The following is a 19,453-nucleotide window of genomic DNA, read 5'->3' as shown; positions in this document are numbered from 1 at the left end:
CACCTTGCACCAGTCTAATCGACCCTTATTGATAGTGGTTGTAAAGTCAACCTTATAGAAAGCTATCCTAGAGGTAGCATGAACCAGCAGTCATCAGGCTAAGACTTCAGAGAGCGTATTCAGCAAGTTGTTTTACCAATTATAATCCCTTGAGTACCAAATGAAAGGACACCACACAAGGTATATACCAAATATATATGTATTTATTCTAAACACAACCTCTCTGCACTCTTTATGAGGTAAAAATACAATACAAGTCACTGAGTTAATATACCATAAGTTGCACAGTATACGTTATGCCCTAAGGGCCTCACAAACCATATACTAAAATAGTGGTATAAGAACCAGGAGATAACTAGAAAGCAGGCCTGAGGCCTGTGGAATCGCTGGGGCTACTCTAATCAACCAAAGTTTAGGAATTAGGAAGCCCACGGGAGACGCATGCAGTGTCTAAACACAGCCGCGGGTTACCATTGACTTTCTATGGGAAATGTAGAAATTACAAATATACAATTTAAGGAAACTTCCGGATGGACTACGATGGAACCCTTTAAACTAGGACACTTCGAGAGTCAAGACCCATGGGAGCACCGGAGTACTCGTGTTACCTCACCCAGGGAACAGGGTGCATAGGTGTCTTTTCGTGTAGGGTTTTGTCGTACTTTTCATTCGAGAGCTCCAAAGAAGTGGTGCCAGCGACCAGAGGATAAGTGTCTGGATGGATCCAAGGGTGGATCGGAGATCTGAAGAACCTGAAAGCAGAAGGGACAGAGTCTGGGTCACTTGCCAGTGACCAGGGCAGCGATTGGAAGATGCCACCAGATGTCGGGGGATTTCAGGTGAAGAAGTGAAGTTTGTCTCTTCAGCCACGAGGCCCAGGAGGCGTTGATGACAACCAGGAGATGGATTCGAGCTATCCCACAAAGGATCTAGTTGACTGCGATGCTGGTACCCGGACTGGCCCCAACAAGCCTTGGCAAACGCAACCCATGCAGGATGTCAAGATTGTCTTCGGTGCAGACCAGCAAGGTCTGTGGTGCTTCTCCTTTGTAGGGAAGCTGGAGCAAGCCTGAAGCAACAGGGAAAGCAAGTTAGATTTAAGATTGAGTCTTCCAGGGGCTCACTAGCCAACAGACTAGGAACTGGGAAGATGCCTCAAGTTGAAATGCAAGGATTCAGAAAAGGGGGTGGTGATGGACAGAGTTTCTAAATAAAGCAGAATACTCCTACCCAGTCAACAGATCAGGGCTTGATCCATCACCGTTTTTTAGCTCACTGCACCATCCCAGCTCAGAACCTGGCTACATGCAAATTAGTCTGTCCCTGGCCCAGTGCATCATGGGAACAGGGCAGACCAAACTACCAAGCCAATTCTTTTACTGGGAAGGAAACAAGCTTCCAGGGACCGGTTTCTGGCATTACAGCCGTCTTCAGCCCGGCTTGCTTGAATCCTGATGGTGCAGTGAGCAAGGGACTCATGTCTGAGTATACCCTTCCACGCTTATGGTGGACAAAACGATTCAGAAAAGGGGGTGGTGATGGACAGAGTTTCTGAATAAAGCAGAATACTCCTACCCAGTCAACAGATCAGGGCTTGATCCATCACCGTTTTTTAGCTCACTGCACCATCCCAGCTCAGAGCCTGGCTACATGCAAATTAGTCTGTCCCTGGCCCAGTGCATCATGGGAACAGGGCAGACCAAACTACCAAGCCAATTCTTTTACTGGGAAGTAAACAAGCTTCCAGGGACCGGTTTCTGGCATTACAGCCGTCTTCGGCCCGGCTTGCTTGAATCCTGATGGTGCAGTGAGCAAGGGACTCATGTCTGAGTATACCCTTCCACGCTTATGGTGGACAAAACGATTCAGAAAAGGGGGTGGTGATGGACAGAGTTTCTGAATAAAGCAGAATACTCCTACCCAGTCAACAGATCAGGGATTGATCCATCACCGTTTTTTAGCTCACTGCACCATCCAAGCTCAGAACCTGGCTACATGCAAATTAGTCTGTCCCTGGCCCAGTGCATCATGGGAACAGGGAAGACCAAACTACCAAGCCAATTATTTTACTGGGAAGGAAACAAGCTTCCAGGGAGCGGTTTCTGGCATTACAGCCGTCTTCGGCCCGGCTTGCTTGAATCCTGATGGTGCAGTGAGCAAGGGACTCATGTCTGAGTATACCCTGCCACGCTTATGGTGGACAAAACGATTCAGAAAAGGGGTTGGTGATGGACAGAGTTTCTGAATAAAGCAGAATACTCCTACCCAGTCAACAGATCAGGGCTTGATCCATCACCGTTTTTTAGCTCACTGCACCATCCCAGCTCAGAGCCTGGCTACATGCAAATTAGTCTGTCCCTGGCCCAGTGCATCATGGGAACAGGGCAGACCAAACTACCAAGCCAATTCTTTTACTGGGAAGTAAACAAGCTTCCAGGGACCGGTTTCTGGCATTACAGCCGTCTTCGGCCCGGCTTGCTTGAATCCTGATGGTGCAGTGAGCAAGGGACTCATGTCTGAGTATACCCTTCCACGCTTATGGTGGACAAAACGATTCAGAAAAGGGGGTGGTGATGGACAGAGTTTCTGAATAAAGCAGAATACTCCTACCCAGTCAACAGATCAGGGATTGATCCATCACCGTTTTTTAGCTCACTGCACCATCCCAGCTCAGAACCTGGCTACATGCAAATTAGTCTGTCCCTGGCCCAGTGCATCATGGGAACAGGGCAGACCAAACTACCAAGCCAATTCTTTTACTGGGAAGGAAACAAGCTTCCAGGGACCGGTTTCTGGCATTACAGCCGTCTTCGGCCCAGCTTGCTTGAATCCTGATGGTGCAGTGAGCAAGGGACTCATGTCTGAGTATACCCTTCCACGCTTATGGTGGACAAAACGATTCAGAAAAGGGGGTGGTGATGGACAGAGTTTCTGATTAAAGCAGAATACTCCTACCCAGTCAACAGATCAGGGCTTGATCCATCACCGTTTTTTAGCTCACTGCACCATCCCAGCTCAGAACCTGGCTACATGCAAATTAGTCTGTCCCTGGCCCAGTGCATCATGGGAACAGGGCAGACCAAACTACCAAGCCAATTCTTTTACTGGGAAGGAAACAAGCTTCCAGGGACCGGTTTCTGGCATTACAGCCGTCTTCGGACCGGCTTGCTTGAATCCTGATGGTGCAGTGAGCAAGAGACTCATGTCTGAGTATACCCTTCCACGCTTATGGTGGACAAAACGATTCAGAAAAGGGGGTGGTGATGGACAGAGTTTCTGAATAAAGCAGAATACTCCTACCCAGTCAACAGATCAGGGCTTGATCCATCACCGTTTTTTAGCTCACTGCACCATCCCAGCTCAGAACCTGGCTACATGCAAATTAGTCTGTCCCTGGCCCAGTGCATCATGGGAACAGGGCAGACCAAACTACCAAGCCAATTCTTTTACTGGGAAGTAAACAAGCTTCCAGGGACCGGTTTCTGGCATTACAGCCGTCTTCGGCCCGGCTTGCTTGAATCCTGATGGTGCAGTGAGCAAGGGACTCATGTCTGAGTATACCCTTCCACGCTTATGGTGAACAAAACGATTCAGAAAAGGGGGTGGTGATGGACAGAGTTTCTGAATAAAGCAGAATAATCCTACCCAGTCAACAGATCAGGGCTTGATCCATCACCGTTTTTTAGCTCACTGCACCATCCAAGCTCAGAACCTGGCTACATGCAAATTAGTCTGTCCCTGGCCCAGTGCATCATGGGAACAGGGCAGACCAAACTACCAAGCCAATTCTTTTACTGGGAAGGAAACAAGCTTCCAGGGACCGGTTTCTGGCATTACAGCCGTCTTCGGCCCGGCTTGCTTGAATCCTGATGGTGCAGTGAGCAAGGGACTCATGTCTGAGTATACCCTTCCACGCTTATGGTGGACAAAACGATTCAGAAAAGGGGGTGGTGATGGACAGAGTTTCTGAATAAAGCAGAATACTCCTACCCAGTCAACAGATCAGGGCTTGATCCATCACCGTTTTTTAGCTCACTGCACCATCCCAGCTCAGAACCTGGCTACATGCAAATTAGTCTGTCCCTGGCCCAGTGCATCATGGGAACAGGGCAGACCAAACTACCAAGCCAATTCTTTTACTGGGAAGGAAACAAGCTTCCAGGGACCGGTTTCTGGCATTACAGCCGTCTTCGGCCCGGCTTGCTTGAATCCTGATGGTGCAGTGAACAAGGGACTCATGTCTGAGTATACCCTTCCACGCTTATGGTGGACAAAAAGATTCAGAAAAGGGGGTGGTGATGAACAGAGTTTCTGAATAAAGCAGAATACTCCTACCCAGTCAACAGATCAGGGCTTGATCCATCACCGTTTTTTAGCTCACTGCACCATCCCAGCTCAGAACCTGGCTACATGCAAATTAGTCTGTCCCTGGCCCAGTGCATCATGGGAACAGAGCAGACCAAACTACCAAGCCAATTCTTTTACTGGGAAGGAAACAAGCTTCCAGGGACCGGTTTCTGGCATTACAGCCGTCTTCGGCCCGGCTTGCTTGAATCCTGATGGTGCAGTGAGCAAGGGACTCATGTCTGAGTATACCCTTCCACGCTTATGGTGGACAAAACGATTCAGAAAAGGGGGTGGTGATGGACAGAGTTTCTGAATAAAGCAGAATACTCCTACCCAGTCAACAGATCAGGGCTTGATCCATCACCGTTTTTTAGCTCACTGCACCATCCCAGCTCAGAACCTGGCTACATGCAAATTAGTCTGTCCCTGGCCCAGTGCATCATGGGAACAGGGCAGACCAAACTACCAAGCCAATTCTTTTACTGGGAAGGAAACAAGCTTCCAGGGACCGGTTTCTGGCATTACAGCCGTCTTCGGCCCAGCTTGCTTGAATCCTGATGGTGCAGTGAGCAAGGGACTCATGTCTGAGTATACCCTTCCACGCTTATGGTGGACAAAACGATTCAGAAAAGGGGGTGGTGATGGACAGAGTTTCTGAATAAAGCAGAATACTCCTACCCAGTCAACAGATCAGGGCTTGATCCATCACCGTTTCTTAGCTCACTGCACCATCCCAGCTCAGAACCTGGCTACATGCAAATTAGTCTGTCCCTGGCCCAGTGCATCATGGGAACAGGGCAGACCAAACTACCAAGCCAATTATTTTACTGGGAAGGAAACAAGCTTCCAGGGACCGGTTTCTGGCATTACAGCCGTCTTCGGACCGGCTTGCTTGAATCCTGATGGTGCAGTGAGCAAGAGACTCATGTCTGAGTATACCCTTCCACGCTTATGGTGGACAAAACGATTCAGAAAAGGGGGTGGTGATAGACAGAGTTTCTGAATAAAGCAGAATACTCCTACCCAGTCAACAGATCAGGGCTTGATCCATCACCGTTTTTTAGCTCACTGCACCATCCCAGCTCAGAACCTGGCTACATGCAAATTAGTCTGTCCCTGGCCCAGTGCATCATGGGAACAGGGCAGACCAAACTACCAAGCCAATTCTTTTACTGGGAAGGAAACAAGCTTCCAGGGACCGGTTTCTGGCATTACAGCCGTCTTCGGCGCGGCTTGCTTGAATCCTGATGGTGCAGTGAGCAAGGGACTCCTGTCTGAGTATACCCTTCCACGCTTATGGTGGACAAAACGATTCAGAAAAGGGGGTGGTGATGGACAGAGTTTCTGAATAAAGCAGAATACTCCTACCCAGTCAACAGATCAGGGCTTGATCCATCACCGTTTTTTAGCTCACTGCACCATCCAAGCTCAGAACCTGGCTACATGCAAATTAGTCTGTCCCTCGCCCAGTGCATCATGGGAACAGGGCAGACCAAACTACCAAGCCAATTCTTTTACTGGGAAGGAAACAAGCTCCCAGGGACCGGTTTCTGGCATTACAGCCGTCTTCGGCCCGGCTTGCTTGAATCCTGATGGTGCAGTGAGCAAGGGACTCATGTCTGAGTATACCCTTCCACGCTTATGGTGGACAAAACGATTCAGAAAAGGGGGTGGTGATGGACAGAGTTTCTGAATAAAGCAGAATACTCCTACCCAGTCAACAGATCAGGGCTTGATCCATCACCGTTTTTTAGCTCACTGCACCATCCCAGCTCAGAACCTGGCTACATGCAAATTAGTCTGTCCCTGGCCCAGTGCATCATGGGAACAGGGCAGACCAAACTACCAAGCCAATTCTTTTACTGGGAAGGAAACAAGCTTCCAGGGACCGGTTTCTGGCATTACAGCCGTCTTCGGCCCGGCTTGCTTGAATCCTGATGGTGCAGTGAACAAGGGACTCATGTCTGAGTATACCCTTCCACGCTTATGGTGGACAAAAAGATTCAGAAAAGGGGGTGCTGATGAACAGAGTTTCTGAATAAAGCAGAATACTCCTACCCAGTCAACAGATCAGGGCTTGATCCATCACCGTTTTTTAGCTCACTGCACCATCCCAGCTCAGAACCTGGCTACATGCAAATTAGTCTGTCCCTGGCCCAGTGCATCATGGGAACAGGGCAGACCAAACTACCAAGCCAATTCTTTTACTGGGAAGGAAACAAGCTTCCAGGGACCGGTTTCTGGCATTACAGCCGTCTTCGGCCGGGCTTGCTTGAATCCTGATGGTGCAGTGAGCAAGGGACTCATGTCTGAGTATACCCTTTCACGCTTATGGTGGACAAAACGATTCAGAAAAGGGGGTGGTGATGGACAGAGTTTCTGAATAAAACAGAATACTCCTACCCAGTCAACAGATCAGGGCTTGATCCTTCACCGTTTTTTAGCTCACTGCACCATCCCAGCTCAGAACCTGGCTACATGCAAATTAGTCTGTCCCTGGCCCAGTGCATCATGGGAACAGGGCAGACCAAACTACCAAGCCAATTCTTTTACTGGGAAGGAAACAAGCTTCCAGGGACCGGTTTCTGGCATTACAGCCGTCTTCGGACCGGCTTGCTTGAATCCTGATGGTACAGTGAGCAAGGGACTCATGTCGGAGTATACCCTTCCACGCTTATGGTGGACAAAACGATTCAGAAAAGGGGGTGGTGATGGACAGAGTTTCTGAATAAAGCAGAATACTCCTACCAAGTCAACAGATCAGGGCTTGATCGATCACCGTTTTTTAGCTCACTGCACCATCCCAGCTCAGAACCTGGCTACATGCAAATTAGTCTGTCCCTGGCCCAGTGCATCATGGGAACAGGGCAGACCAAACTACCAAGCCAATTCTTTTACTGGGAAGGAAACAAGCTTCCAGGGACCGGTTTCTGGCATTACAGCCGTCTTCGGCCCGGCTTGCTTGAATCCTGATGGTGCAGTGAGCAAGGGACTCATGTCTGAGTATACCCTTCCACGCTTATGGTGGACAAAACGATTCAGAAAGGGGTTGGTGATGGACAGAGTTTCTGAATAAAGCAGAATACTCCTACCCAGTCCACAGATCAGGGCTTGACCCATCACCGTTTTTTAGCTCACTGCACCATCCCAGCTCAGAACCTGGCTACATGCAAATTAGTCTGTCCCTGGCCCAGTGCATCATGGGAACAGGGCAGACCAAACTACCAAGCCAATTCTTTTACTGGGAAGGAAACAAGCTTCCAGGGACCGGTTTCTGGCATTACAGCCGTCTTCGACCCGGCTTGCTTGAATCCTGATGGTGCAGTGAGCAAGGGACTCATGTCTGAGTATACCCTTCCACACTTATGGTGGACAAAACGATTCAGAAAAGGGGGTGGTGATGGACAGAGTTTCTGAATAAAGCAGAATACTCCTACCCAGTCAACAGATCAGGGCTTGATCCATTACCGTTTTTAGCTCACTGCACCATCCCAGCTCAGAACCTGGCTACATGCAAATTAGTCTGTCCCTGGCCCAGTGCATCATGGGAACAGGGCAGACCAAACTACCAAGCCAATTCTTTTACTGGGAAGGAAACAAGCTTCCAGGGACCGGTTTCTGGCATTACAGCCGTCTTCGGCCTGGCTTGCTTGAATCCTGATGGTGCAGTGAGCAAGGGACTCATGTCTGAGTATACCCTTCCACGCTTATGGTGGACAAAACGATTCAGAAAAGGGGGTGGTGATGGACAGAGTTTCTGAATAAAGCAGAATACTCCTACCCAGTCAACAGATCAGGGCTTGATCCATAACTGTTTTTTAGCTCACTGCACCATCCCAGCTCAGAACCTGGCTACATGCAAATTAGTCTGTCCCTGGCCCAGTGCATCATGGGAACAGGGCAGACCAAACGACCAAGCCAATTCTTTTACTGGGAAGGAAACAAGCTTCCAGGGACCGGTTTCTGGCATTACAGCCGTCTTCGGCCCGGCTTGCTTGAATCCTGATGGTGCAGTGAGCAAGGGACTCATGTCTGAGTATACCCTCCCACGCTTATGGTGGGACAAAACGATTCAGAAAAGGGGGCGGTGATGGACAGAGTTTCTGAATAAAGCAGAATACTCCTACCCAGTCAACAGATCAGGGCTTGATCGATCACCGTTTTTTAGCTCACTGCACCATCCCAGCTCAGACCCTGGCTACATGCAAATTAGTCTGTCCCTGGCCCAGTGCATCATGGGAACAGGGCAGACCAACCTACCAAGCCAATTCTTTTACTGGGAAGGAAACAAGCTTCCAGGGACTGGTTTCTGGCATTACAGCCGTCTTCGGCCCGGCTTGCTTGAATCCTGATGGTGCAGTGAGCAAGGGACTCATGTCTGAGTATACACTTCCACCCTTATGGTGGACAAAACGATTCAGAAAAGGGGGTGGTGATGGACAGAGTTTCTAAATAAAGCAGAATACTCCTACCCAGTCAACAGATCAGGGCTTGATCCATCACCGTTTTTTAGCTCACTGCACCATCCCAGCTCAGAACCTGGCTACATGCAAATTAGTCTGTCCCTGGCCCAGTGCATCATGGGAACAGGGCAGACCAAACTACCAAGCCAATTCTTTTACTGGGAAGGAAACAAGCTTCCAGGGACCGGTTTCTGGCATTACAGCCGTCTTCGGCCCAGCTTGCTTGAATCCTGATGGTGCAGTGAGCAAGGGACTCATGTCTGAGTATACCCTTCCACGCTTATGGTGGACAAAACGATTCAGAAAAGGGGTTGGTGATGGACAGAGTTTCTGAATAAAGTAGAATACTCCTACCCAGTCCACAGATCAGGGCTTGACCCATCACCGTTTTTTAGCTCACTGCACCATCCCAGCTCAGAACCTGGCTACATGCAAATTAGTCTGTCCCTGGCCCAGTGCATCATGGGAACAGGGCAGACCAAACTACCAAGCCAATTCTTTTACTGGGAAGGAAACAAGCTTCCAGGGACCGGTTTCTGGCATTACAGCCGTCTTCGGCCCGGCTTTCTTGAATCCTGATGGTGCAGTGAGCAAGGGACTCATGTCTGAGTATACCCTTCCACGCTTATGGTGGACAAAACGATTCAGAAAAGGGGGTAGTGATGGACAGAGTTTCTGAATAAAGCAGAATACTCCTACCCAGTCAACAGATCAGGGCTTGATCCATTACCGTTTTTTAGCTCACTGCACCATCCCAGCTCAGAACCTGGCTACATGCAAATCAGTCTGTCCCTGGCCCAGTGCATCATGGGAACAGGGCAGACCAAACTACCAAGCCAATTCTTTTACTGGGAAGGAAACAAGCTTCCAGGGACCGGTTTCTGGCATTACAGCCGTCTTCGGCCCGGCTTGCTTGAATCCTGATGGTGCAGTGAGCAAGGGACTCATGTCTGAGTATACCCTTCCACGCTTATGGTGGACAAAACGATTCAGAAAAGGGGGTGGTGATGGACAGAGTTTCTGAATAAAGCAGAATACTCCTACCCAGTCAACAGATCAGGGCTTGATCCATAACCGTTTTTTAGCTCACTGCACCATCCCAGCTCAGAACCTGGCTACATGCAAATTAGTCTGTACCTGGCCCAGTGCATCACGGGAACAGGGCAGACCAAACTACCAAGCCAATTCTTTTACTGGGAAGGAAACAAGCTTCCAGGGACAGGTTTCTGGCATTACAGCCGTCTTCGGACCGGCTTGCTTGAATCCTGATGGTGCAGTGAGCAAGGGACTCATGTCTGAGTATACCCTTCCACGCTTATGGTGGACAAAACGATTCAGAAAAGGGGGTGGTGATGGACAGAGTTTCTGAATAAAGCAGAATACTCCTACCCAGTCAACAGATCAGGGCTTGATCCATCACCGTTTTTTAGCTCACTGCACCATCCCAGCTCAGAACCTGGCTACATGCAAATTAGTCTGTCCCTGGCCCAGTGCATCATTATAACAGGGCAGACCAAACTACCAAGCCAATTCTTTTACTGGGAAGGAAACAAGCTTCCAGGGACCAGTTTCTGGCATTACAGCCGTCTTCGGCCCGGCTTGCTTGAATCCTGATGGTGCAGTGAGCAAGGGACTCATGTCTGAGTATACCCTTCCACGCTTATGGTGGACAAAACGATTCAGAAAAGGGGTTGGTGATGGACAGAGTTTCTGAATAAAGCAGAATACTCCTACCCAGTCCACAGATCAGGGCTTGACCCATCACCGTTTTTTAGCTCACTGCACCATCCCAGCTCAGAACCTGGCTACATGCAAATTAGTCTGTCCCTGGCCCAGTGCATCATGGGAACAGGGCAGACCAAACTACCAAGCCAATTATTTTACTGGGAAGGAAACAAGCTTCCAGGGACCGGTTTCTGGCATTACAGCCGTCTTCGGACCGGCTTGCTTGAATCCTGATGGTGCAGTGAGCAAGAGACTCATGTCTGAGTATACCCTTCCACGCTTATGGTGGACAAAACGATTCAGAAAAGGGGGTGGTGATAGACAGAGTTTCTGAATAAAGCAGAATACTCCTACCCAGTCAACAGATCAGGGCTTGATCCATCACCGTTTTTTAGCTCACTGCACCATCCCAGCTCAGAACCTGGCTACATGCAAATTAGTCTGTCCCTGGCCCAGTGCATCATGGGAACAGGGCAGACCAAACTACCAAGCCAATTCTTTTACTGGGAAGGAAACAAGCTTCCAGGGACCGGTTTCTGGCATTACAGCCGTCTTCGGCGCGGCTTGCTTGAATCCTGATGGTGCAGTGAGCAAGGGACTCCTGTCTGAGTATACCCTTCCACGCTTATGGTGGACAAAACGATTCAGAAAAGGGGGTGGTGATGGACAGAGTTTCTGAATAAAGCAGAATACTCCTACCCAGTCAACAGATCAGGGCTTGATCCATCACCGTTTTTTAGCTCACTGCACCATCCAAGCTCAGAACCTGGCTACATGCAAATTAGTCTGTCCCTCGCCCAGTGCATCATGGGAACAGGGCAGACCAAACTACCAAGCCAATTCTTTTACTGGGAAGGAAACAAGCTCCCAGGGACCGGTTTCTGGCATTACAGCCGTCTTCGGCCCGGCTTGCTTGAATCCTGATGGTGCAGTGAGCAAGGGACTCATGTCTGAGTATACCCTTCCACGCTTATGGTGGACAAAACGATTCAGAAAAGGGGGTGGTGATGGACAGAGTTTCTGAATAAAGCAGAATACTCCTACCCAGTCAACAGATCAGGGCTTGATCCATCACCGTTTTTTAGCTCACTGCACCATCCCAGCTCAGAACCTGGCTACATGCAAATTAGTCTGTCCCTGGCCCAGTGCATCATGGGAACAGGGCAGACCAAACTACCAAGCCAATTCTTTTACTGGGAAGGAAACAAGCTTCCAGGGACCGGTTTCTGGCATTACAGCCGTCTTCGGCCCGGCTTGCTTGAATCCTGATGGTGCAGTGAACAAGGGACTCATGTCTGAGTATACCCTTCCACGCTTATGGTGGACAAAAAGATTCAGAAAAGGGGGTGGTGATGAACAGAGTTTCTGAATAAAGCAGAATACTCCTACCCAGTCAACAGATCAGGGCTTGATCCATCACCGTTTTTTAGCTCACTGCACCATCCCAGCTCAGAACCTGGCTACATGCAAATTAGTCTGTCCCTGGCCCAGTGCATCATGGGAACAGGGCAGACCAAACTACCAAGCCAATTCTTTTACTGGGAAGGAAACAAGCTTCCAGGGACCGGTTTCTGGCATTACAGCCGTCTTCGGCCGGGCTTGCTTGAATCCTGATGGTGCAGTGAGCAAGGGACTCATGTCTGAGTATACCCTTTCACGCTTATGGTGGACAAAACGATTCAGAAAAGGGGGTGGTGATGGACAGAGTTTCTGAATAAAACAGAATACTCCTACCCAGTCAACAGATCAGGGCTTGATCCTTCACCGTTTTTTAGCTCACTGCACCATCCCAGCTCAGAACCTGGCTACATGCAAATTAGTCTGTCCCTGGCCCAGTGCATCATGGGAACAGGGCAGACCAAACTACCAAGCCAATTCTTTTACTGGGAAGGAAACAAGCTTCCAGGGACCGGTTTCTGGCATTACAGCCGTCTTCGGACCGGCTTGCTTGAATCCTGATGGTACAGTGAGCAAGGGACTCATGTCTGAGTATACCCTTCCACGCTTATGGTGGACAAAATGATTCAGAAAAGGGGGTGGTGATGGACAGAGTTTCTGAATAAAGCAGAATACTCCTACCAAGTCAACAGATCAGGGCTTGATCGATCACCGTTTTTTAGCTCACTGCACCATCCCAGCTCAGAACCTGGCTACATGCAAATTAGTCTGTCCCTGGCCCAGTGCATCATGGGAACAGGGCAGACCAAACTACCAAGCCAATTCTTTTACTGGGAAGGAAACAAGCTTCCAGGGACCGGTTTCTGGCATTACAGCCGTCTTCGGCCCGGCTTGCTTGAATCCTGATGGTGCAGTGAGCAAGGGACTCATGTCTGAGTATACCCTTCCACGCTTATGGTGGACAAAACGATTCAGAAAGGGGTTGGTGATGGACAGAGTTTCTGAATAAAGCAGAATACTCCTACCCAGTCCACAGATCAGGGCTTGACCCATCACCGTTTTTTAGCTCACTGCACCATCCCAGCTCAGAACCTGGCTACATGCAAATTAGTCTGTCCCTGGCCCAGTGCATCATGGGAACAGGGCAGACCAAACTACCAAGCCAATTCTTTTACTGGGAAGGAAACAAGCATCCAGGGACCGGTTTCTGGCATTACAGCCGTCTTCGACCCGGCTTGCTTGAATCCTGATGGTGCAGTGAGCAAGGGACTCATGTCTGAGTATACCCTTCCACACTTATGGTGGACAAAACGATTCAGAAAAGGGGGTGGTGATGGACAGAGTTTCTGAATAAAGCAGAATACTCCTACCCAGTCAACAGATCAGGGCTTGATCCATTACCGTTTTTAGCTCACTGCACCATCCCAGCTCAGAACCTGGCTACATGCAAATTAGTCTGTCCCTGGCCCAGTGCATCATGGGAACAGGGCAGACCAAACTACCAAGCCAATTCTTTTACTGGGAAGGAAACAAGCTTCCAGGGACCGGTTTCTGGCATTACAGCCGTCTTCGGCCTGGCTTGCTTGAATCCTGATGGTGCAGTGAGCAAGGGACTCATGTCTGAGTATACCCTTCCACGCTTATGGTGGACAAAACGATTCAGAAAAGGGGGTGGTGATGGACAGAGTTTCTGAATAAAGCAGAATACTCCTACCCAGTCAACAGATCAGGGCTTGATCCATAACTGTTTTTTAGCTCACTGCACCATCCCAGCTCAGAACCTGGCTACATGCAAATTAGTCTGTCCCTGGCCCAGTGCATCATGGGAACAGGGCAGACCAAACGACCAAGCCAATTCTTTTACTGGGAAGGAAACAAGCTTCCAGGGACCGGTTTCTGGCATTACAGCCGTCTTCGGCCCGGCTTGCTTGAATCCTGATGGTGCAGTGAGCAAGGGACTCATGTCTGAGTATACACTTCCACCCTTATGGTGGACAAAACGATTCAGAAAAGGGGGTGGTGATGGACAGAGTTTCTGAATAAAGCAGAATACTCCTACCCAGTCAACAGATCAGGGCTTGATCCATTACCGTTTTTAGCTCACTGCACCATCCCAGCTCAGAACCTGGCTACATGCAAATTAGTCTGTCCCTGGCCCAGTGCATCATGGGAACAGGGCAGACCAAACTACCAAGCCAATTCTTTTACTGGGAAGGAAACAAGCTTCCAGGGACCGGTTTCTGGCATTACAGCCGTCTTCGGCCCGGCTTGCTTGAATCCTGATGGTGCAGTGAGCAAGGGACTCATGTCTGAGTATACCCTCCCACGCTTATGGTGGGACAAAACGATTCAGAAAAGGGGGCGGTGATGGACAGAGTTTCTGAATAAAGCAGAATACTCGTACCCAGTCAACAGATCAGGGCTTGATCGATCACCGTTTTTTAGCTCACTGCACCATCCCAGCTCAGACCCTGGCTACATGCAAATTAGTCTGTCCCTGGCCCAGTGCATCATGGGAACAGGGCAGACCAACCTACCAAGCCAATTCTTTTACTGGGAAGGAAACAAGCTTCCAGGGACTGGTTTCTGGCATTACAGCCGTCTTCGGCCCGGCTTGCTTGAATCCTGATGGTGCAGTGAGCAAGGGACTCATGTCTGAGTATACACTTCCACCCTTATGGTGGACAAAACGATTCAGAAAAGGGGGTGGTGATGGACAGAGTTTCTAAATAAAGCAGAATACTCCTACCCAGTCAACAGATCAGGGCTTGATCCATCACCGTTTTTTAGCTCACTGCACCATCCCAGCTCAGAACCTGGCTACATGCAAATTAGTCTGTCCCTGGCCCAGTGCATCATGGGAACAGGGCAGACCAAACTACCAAGCCAATTCTTTTACTGGGAAGGAAACAAGCTTCCAGGGACCGGTTTCTGGCATTACAGCCGTCTTCGGCCCAGCTTGCTTGAATCCTGATGGTGCAGTGAGCAAGGGACTCATGTCTGAGTATACCCTTCCACGCTTATGGTGGACAAAACGATTCAGAAAAGGGGTTGGTGATGGACAGAGTTTCTGAATAAAGTAGAATACTCCTACCCAGTCCACAGATCAGGGCTTGACCCATCACCGTTTTTTAGCTCACTGCACCATCCCAGCTCAGAACCTGGCTACATGCAAATTAGTCTGTCCCTGGCCCAGTGCATCATGGGAACAGGGCAGACCAAACTACCAAGCCAATTCTTTTACTGGGAAGGAAACAAGCTTCCAGGGACCGGTTTCTGGCATTACAGCCGTCTTCGGCCCGGCTTGCTTGAATCCTGATGGTGCAGTGAGCAAGGGACTCATGTCTGAGTATACCCTTCCACGCTTATGGTGGACAAAACGATTCAGAAAAGGGGGTAGTGATGGACAGAGTTTCTGAATAAAGCAGAATACTCCTACCCAGTCAACAGATCAGGGCTTGATCCATTACCGTTTTTTAGCTCACTGCACCATCCCAGCTCAGAACCTGGCTACATGCAAATCAGTCTGTCCCTGGCCCAGTGCATCATGGGAACAGGGCAGACCAAACTACCAAGCCAATTCTTTTACTGGGAAGGAAACAAGCTTCCAGGGACCGGTTTCTGGCATTACAGCCGTCTTCGGCCCGGCTTGCTTGAATCCTGATGGTGCAGTGAGCAAGGGACTCATGTCTGAGTATACCCTTCCACGCTTATGGTGGACAAAACGATTCAGAAAAGGGGGTGGTGATGGACAGAGTTTCTGAATAAAGCAGAATACTCCTACCCAGTCAACAGATCAGGGCTTGATCCATAACCGTTTTTTAGCTCACTGCACCATCCCAGCTCAGAACCTGGCTACATGCAAATTAGTCTGTACCTGGCCCAGTGCATCACGGGAACAGGGCAGACCAAACTACCAAGCCAATTCTTTTACTGGGAAGGAAACAAGCTTCCAGGGACAGGTTTCTGGCATTACAGCCGTCTTCGGACCGGCTTGCTTGAATCCTGATGGTGCAGTGAGCAAGGGACTCATGTCTGAGTATACCCTTCCACGCTTATGGTGGACAAAACGATTCAGAAAAGGGGGTGGTGATGGACAGAGTTTCTGAATAAAGCAGAATACTCCTACCCAGTCAACAGATCAGGGCTTGATCCATCACCGTTTTTTAGCTCACTGCACCATCCCAGCTCAGAACCTGGCTACATGCAAATTAGTCTGTCCCTGGCCCAGTGCATCATTATAACAGGGCAGACCAAACTACCAAGCCAATTCTTTTACTGGGAAGGAAACAAGCTTCCAGGGACCAGTTTCTGGCATTACAGCCGTCTTCGGCCCGGCTTGCTTGAATCCTGATGGTGCAGTGAGCAAGGGACTCATGTCTGAGTATACCCTTCCACGCTTATGGTGGACAAAACGATTCAGAAAAGGGGTTGGTGATGGACAGAGTTTCTGAATAAAGCAGAATACTCCTACCCAGTCCACAGATCAGGGCTTGACCCATCACCGTTTTTTAGCTCACTGCACCATCCCAGCTCAGAACCTGGCTACATGCAAATTAGTCTGTCCCTGGCCCAGTGCATCATAGGAACAGGGCAGACCAAACTACCAAGCCAATTCTTATACTGGGAAGGAAACAAGCTTCCAGGGACCGGTTTCTGGCATTACAGCCGTCTTCGGCCCGGCTTGCTTGAATCCTGATGGTGCAGTGAGCAAGGGACTCATGTCTGAGTATACCCTTCCACGCTTATGGTGGACAAAATGATTCAGAAAAGGGGGTGGTGATGGACAGAGTTTCTGAATAAAGCAGAATACTCCTACCCAGTCAACAGATCAGGGCTTGATCCATTACCGTTTTTTAGCTCACTGCACCATCCCAGCTCAGAACCTGGCTACATGCAAATTAGTCTGTCCCTGGCCCAGTGCATCATGGGAACAGGGCAGACCAAACTACCAAGCCAATTCTTTTACTGGGAAGGAAACAAGCTTCCAGGGACCGGTTTCTGGCATTACAGCCGTCTTCGGCCCGGCTTGCTTGAATCCTGATGGTGCAGTGAGCAAGGGACTCATGTCTGAGTATACCCTTCCACGCTTATGGTGGACAAAACGATTCAGAAAAGGGGGTGGTGATGGACATAATTTCTGAATAAAGCAGAATACTCCTACCCAGTCAACAGATCAGGGCTTGATCCATAACCGTTTTTTAGCTCACTGCACCATCCCAGCTCAGAACCTGGCTACATGCAAATTAGTCTGTCCCTGGCCCAGTGCATCATGGGAACAGGGCAGACCAAACTACCAAGCCAATTCTTTTACTGGGAAGGAAACAAGCTTCCAGGGACCGGTTTCTGGCATTACAGCCGTCTTCAGCCCGGCTTGCTTGAATCCTGATGGTGCAGTGAGCAAGGGACTCATGTCTGAGTATACCCTTCCATGCTTATGGTGGGACAAAACGATTCAGAAAAGGGGGCGGTGATGGACAGAGTTTCTGAATAAAGCAGAATACTCGTACCCAGTCAACAGATCAGGGCTTGATCCATCACCGTTTTTTAGCTCACTGCACCATCCCAGCTCAGAACCTGGCTACATGCAAATTAGTCTGTCCATGGCCCAGTGCATCATGGGAACAGGGCAGACCAAACTACCAAGCCAATTCTTTTACTGAGAAGGAAACAAGCTTCCAGGGACCGGTTTCTGGCATTACAGCCGTCTTCGGCCCGGCTTGCTTGAATCCTGATGGTGCAGTGAGCAAGGGACTTATGTCTGAGTATACCCTTCCACACTTATGGTGGACAAAACGATTCAGAAAAGGGGGTGGTGATGGACAGAGTTTCTGAATAAAGCAGAATACTCCTACCCAGTCAACAGCTGGGATGGTGCAGTGAGCTAAAAAACGGTGATGGATCAAGCCCTGATCTGTTGACTGGGTATGAGTGTTCTGTTTAATTCAGATACTCGGTCCATCACCACCCCCTTTTCTGAATCGTTTTGTCCACCATCAGCGTGGAAGGGTATACTCAGATGTGAGTCCCTTGCTCATTGCACCATCAGGATTCAAGCAAGCCGGGCCGAAGACGGCTGTGATGCCAGAAACAGGTCCCCGGAAGCTTGTTTCCTTCCCAGTATAAGAATTGGCTTGGTAGTTTGGTCTGCCCTGTTCCCATGATGCACTGGGCCAGGGACAGACTAATTTGCATATAGCCAGGTTCTGAGCTGGGATGGTGCAGTGAGCTAAAAAACGGTGATGGATCAAGCCCTGATCTGTTGACTGGGTATGAGTGTTCTGTTTTATTCAGATACTCTGTCCATCACCACCCCCTTTTCTGAATCCTTTTGTCCACCATCAGCGTGGAAGGGTATACTCAGATGTGAGTCCCTTGCTCATTGCACCATCAGGATTCAAGCAAGCCGGGCCGAAGACGGCTGTGATGCCAGAAACCGGTCCCCGGAAGCTTGTTTCCTTCCCAGTATAAGAATTGGCTTGGTAGTTTGGTCTGCCCTGTTCCCATGATGCACTGGGCCAGGGACAGACTAATTTGCATATAGCCAGGTTCTGAGCTGGGATGGTGCAGTGAGCTAAAAAACGGTGATGGATCAAGCCCTGATCTGTTGACTGGGTATGAGTGTTCTGTTTAATTCAGATGCTCTGTCCATCACCACCCCTTTTCGGAATCATTTTGTCCACCATCAGCGTGGAAGGGTATACTCAGATGTGAGTCCCTTGCTCATTGCACCATCAGGATTCAAGCAAGCCGGGCCGAAGACGGCTGTGATGCCAGAAACCGGTCCCCGGAAGCTTGTTTCCTTCCCAGTATAAGAATTGGCTTGGTAGTTTGGTCTGCCCTGTTCCCATGATGCACTGGGCCAGGGACAGACTAATTTGCATATAGCCAGGTTCTGAGCTGGGTTGGTGCAGTGAGCTAAAAAACGGTGATGGATCAAGCCCTGATCTGTTGACTTGGTATGAGTGTTCTGTTTAATTCAGATACTCTGTCCATCACCACCCCCTTTTCTGAATCGTTTTGTCCACCATCAGCATGGAAGGGTATACTCAGATGTGAGTCCCTTGCTCATTGCACCATCAGGATTCAAGCAAGCCAGGCCGAAGACGGCTGTGATGCCAGAAACCGGTCCCCGGAAGCTTGCTTCCTTCCCAGTATAAGAATTGGCTTGGTAGATTGGTCTTCCCTGTTCCCATGATGCACTGGGCCAGGGACAGACTACTTTGCATATAGCCAGGTTCTGAGCTGGGATGGTGCAGTGAGCTAAAAAACGGTGATGGATCAAGCCCTGATCTGTTGACTGGGTATGAGTGTTCTGTTTAATTCAGATACTCTGTCCATCACCACCCCCTTTTCTGAATCGTTTTGTCCACCATCAGCGTGGAAGGGTATACTCAGATGTGAGTCCCTTGCTCATTGCACCATCAGGATTCAAGCAAGCCGGGCCGAAGACGGCTGTGATGCCAGAAACCGGTCCCTGGAAGCTTGTTTCCTTCCCAGTATAAGAATTGGCTTGGTAG

This window comes from Lissotriton vulgaris, chromosome 1_2 (assembly GCF_964263255.1).
Source record: "Lissotriton vulgaris chromosome 1_2, aLisVul1.2, whole genome shotgun sequence".
In the NCBI taxonomy this organism is placed as follows: domain Eukaryota; kingdom Metazoa; phylum Chordata; class Amphibia; order Caudata; family Salamandridae; genus Lissotriton; species Lissotriton vulgaris.
Note: the sequence above shows the minus strand (reverse complement) of the source record.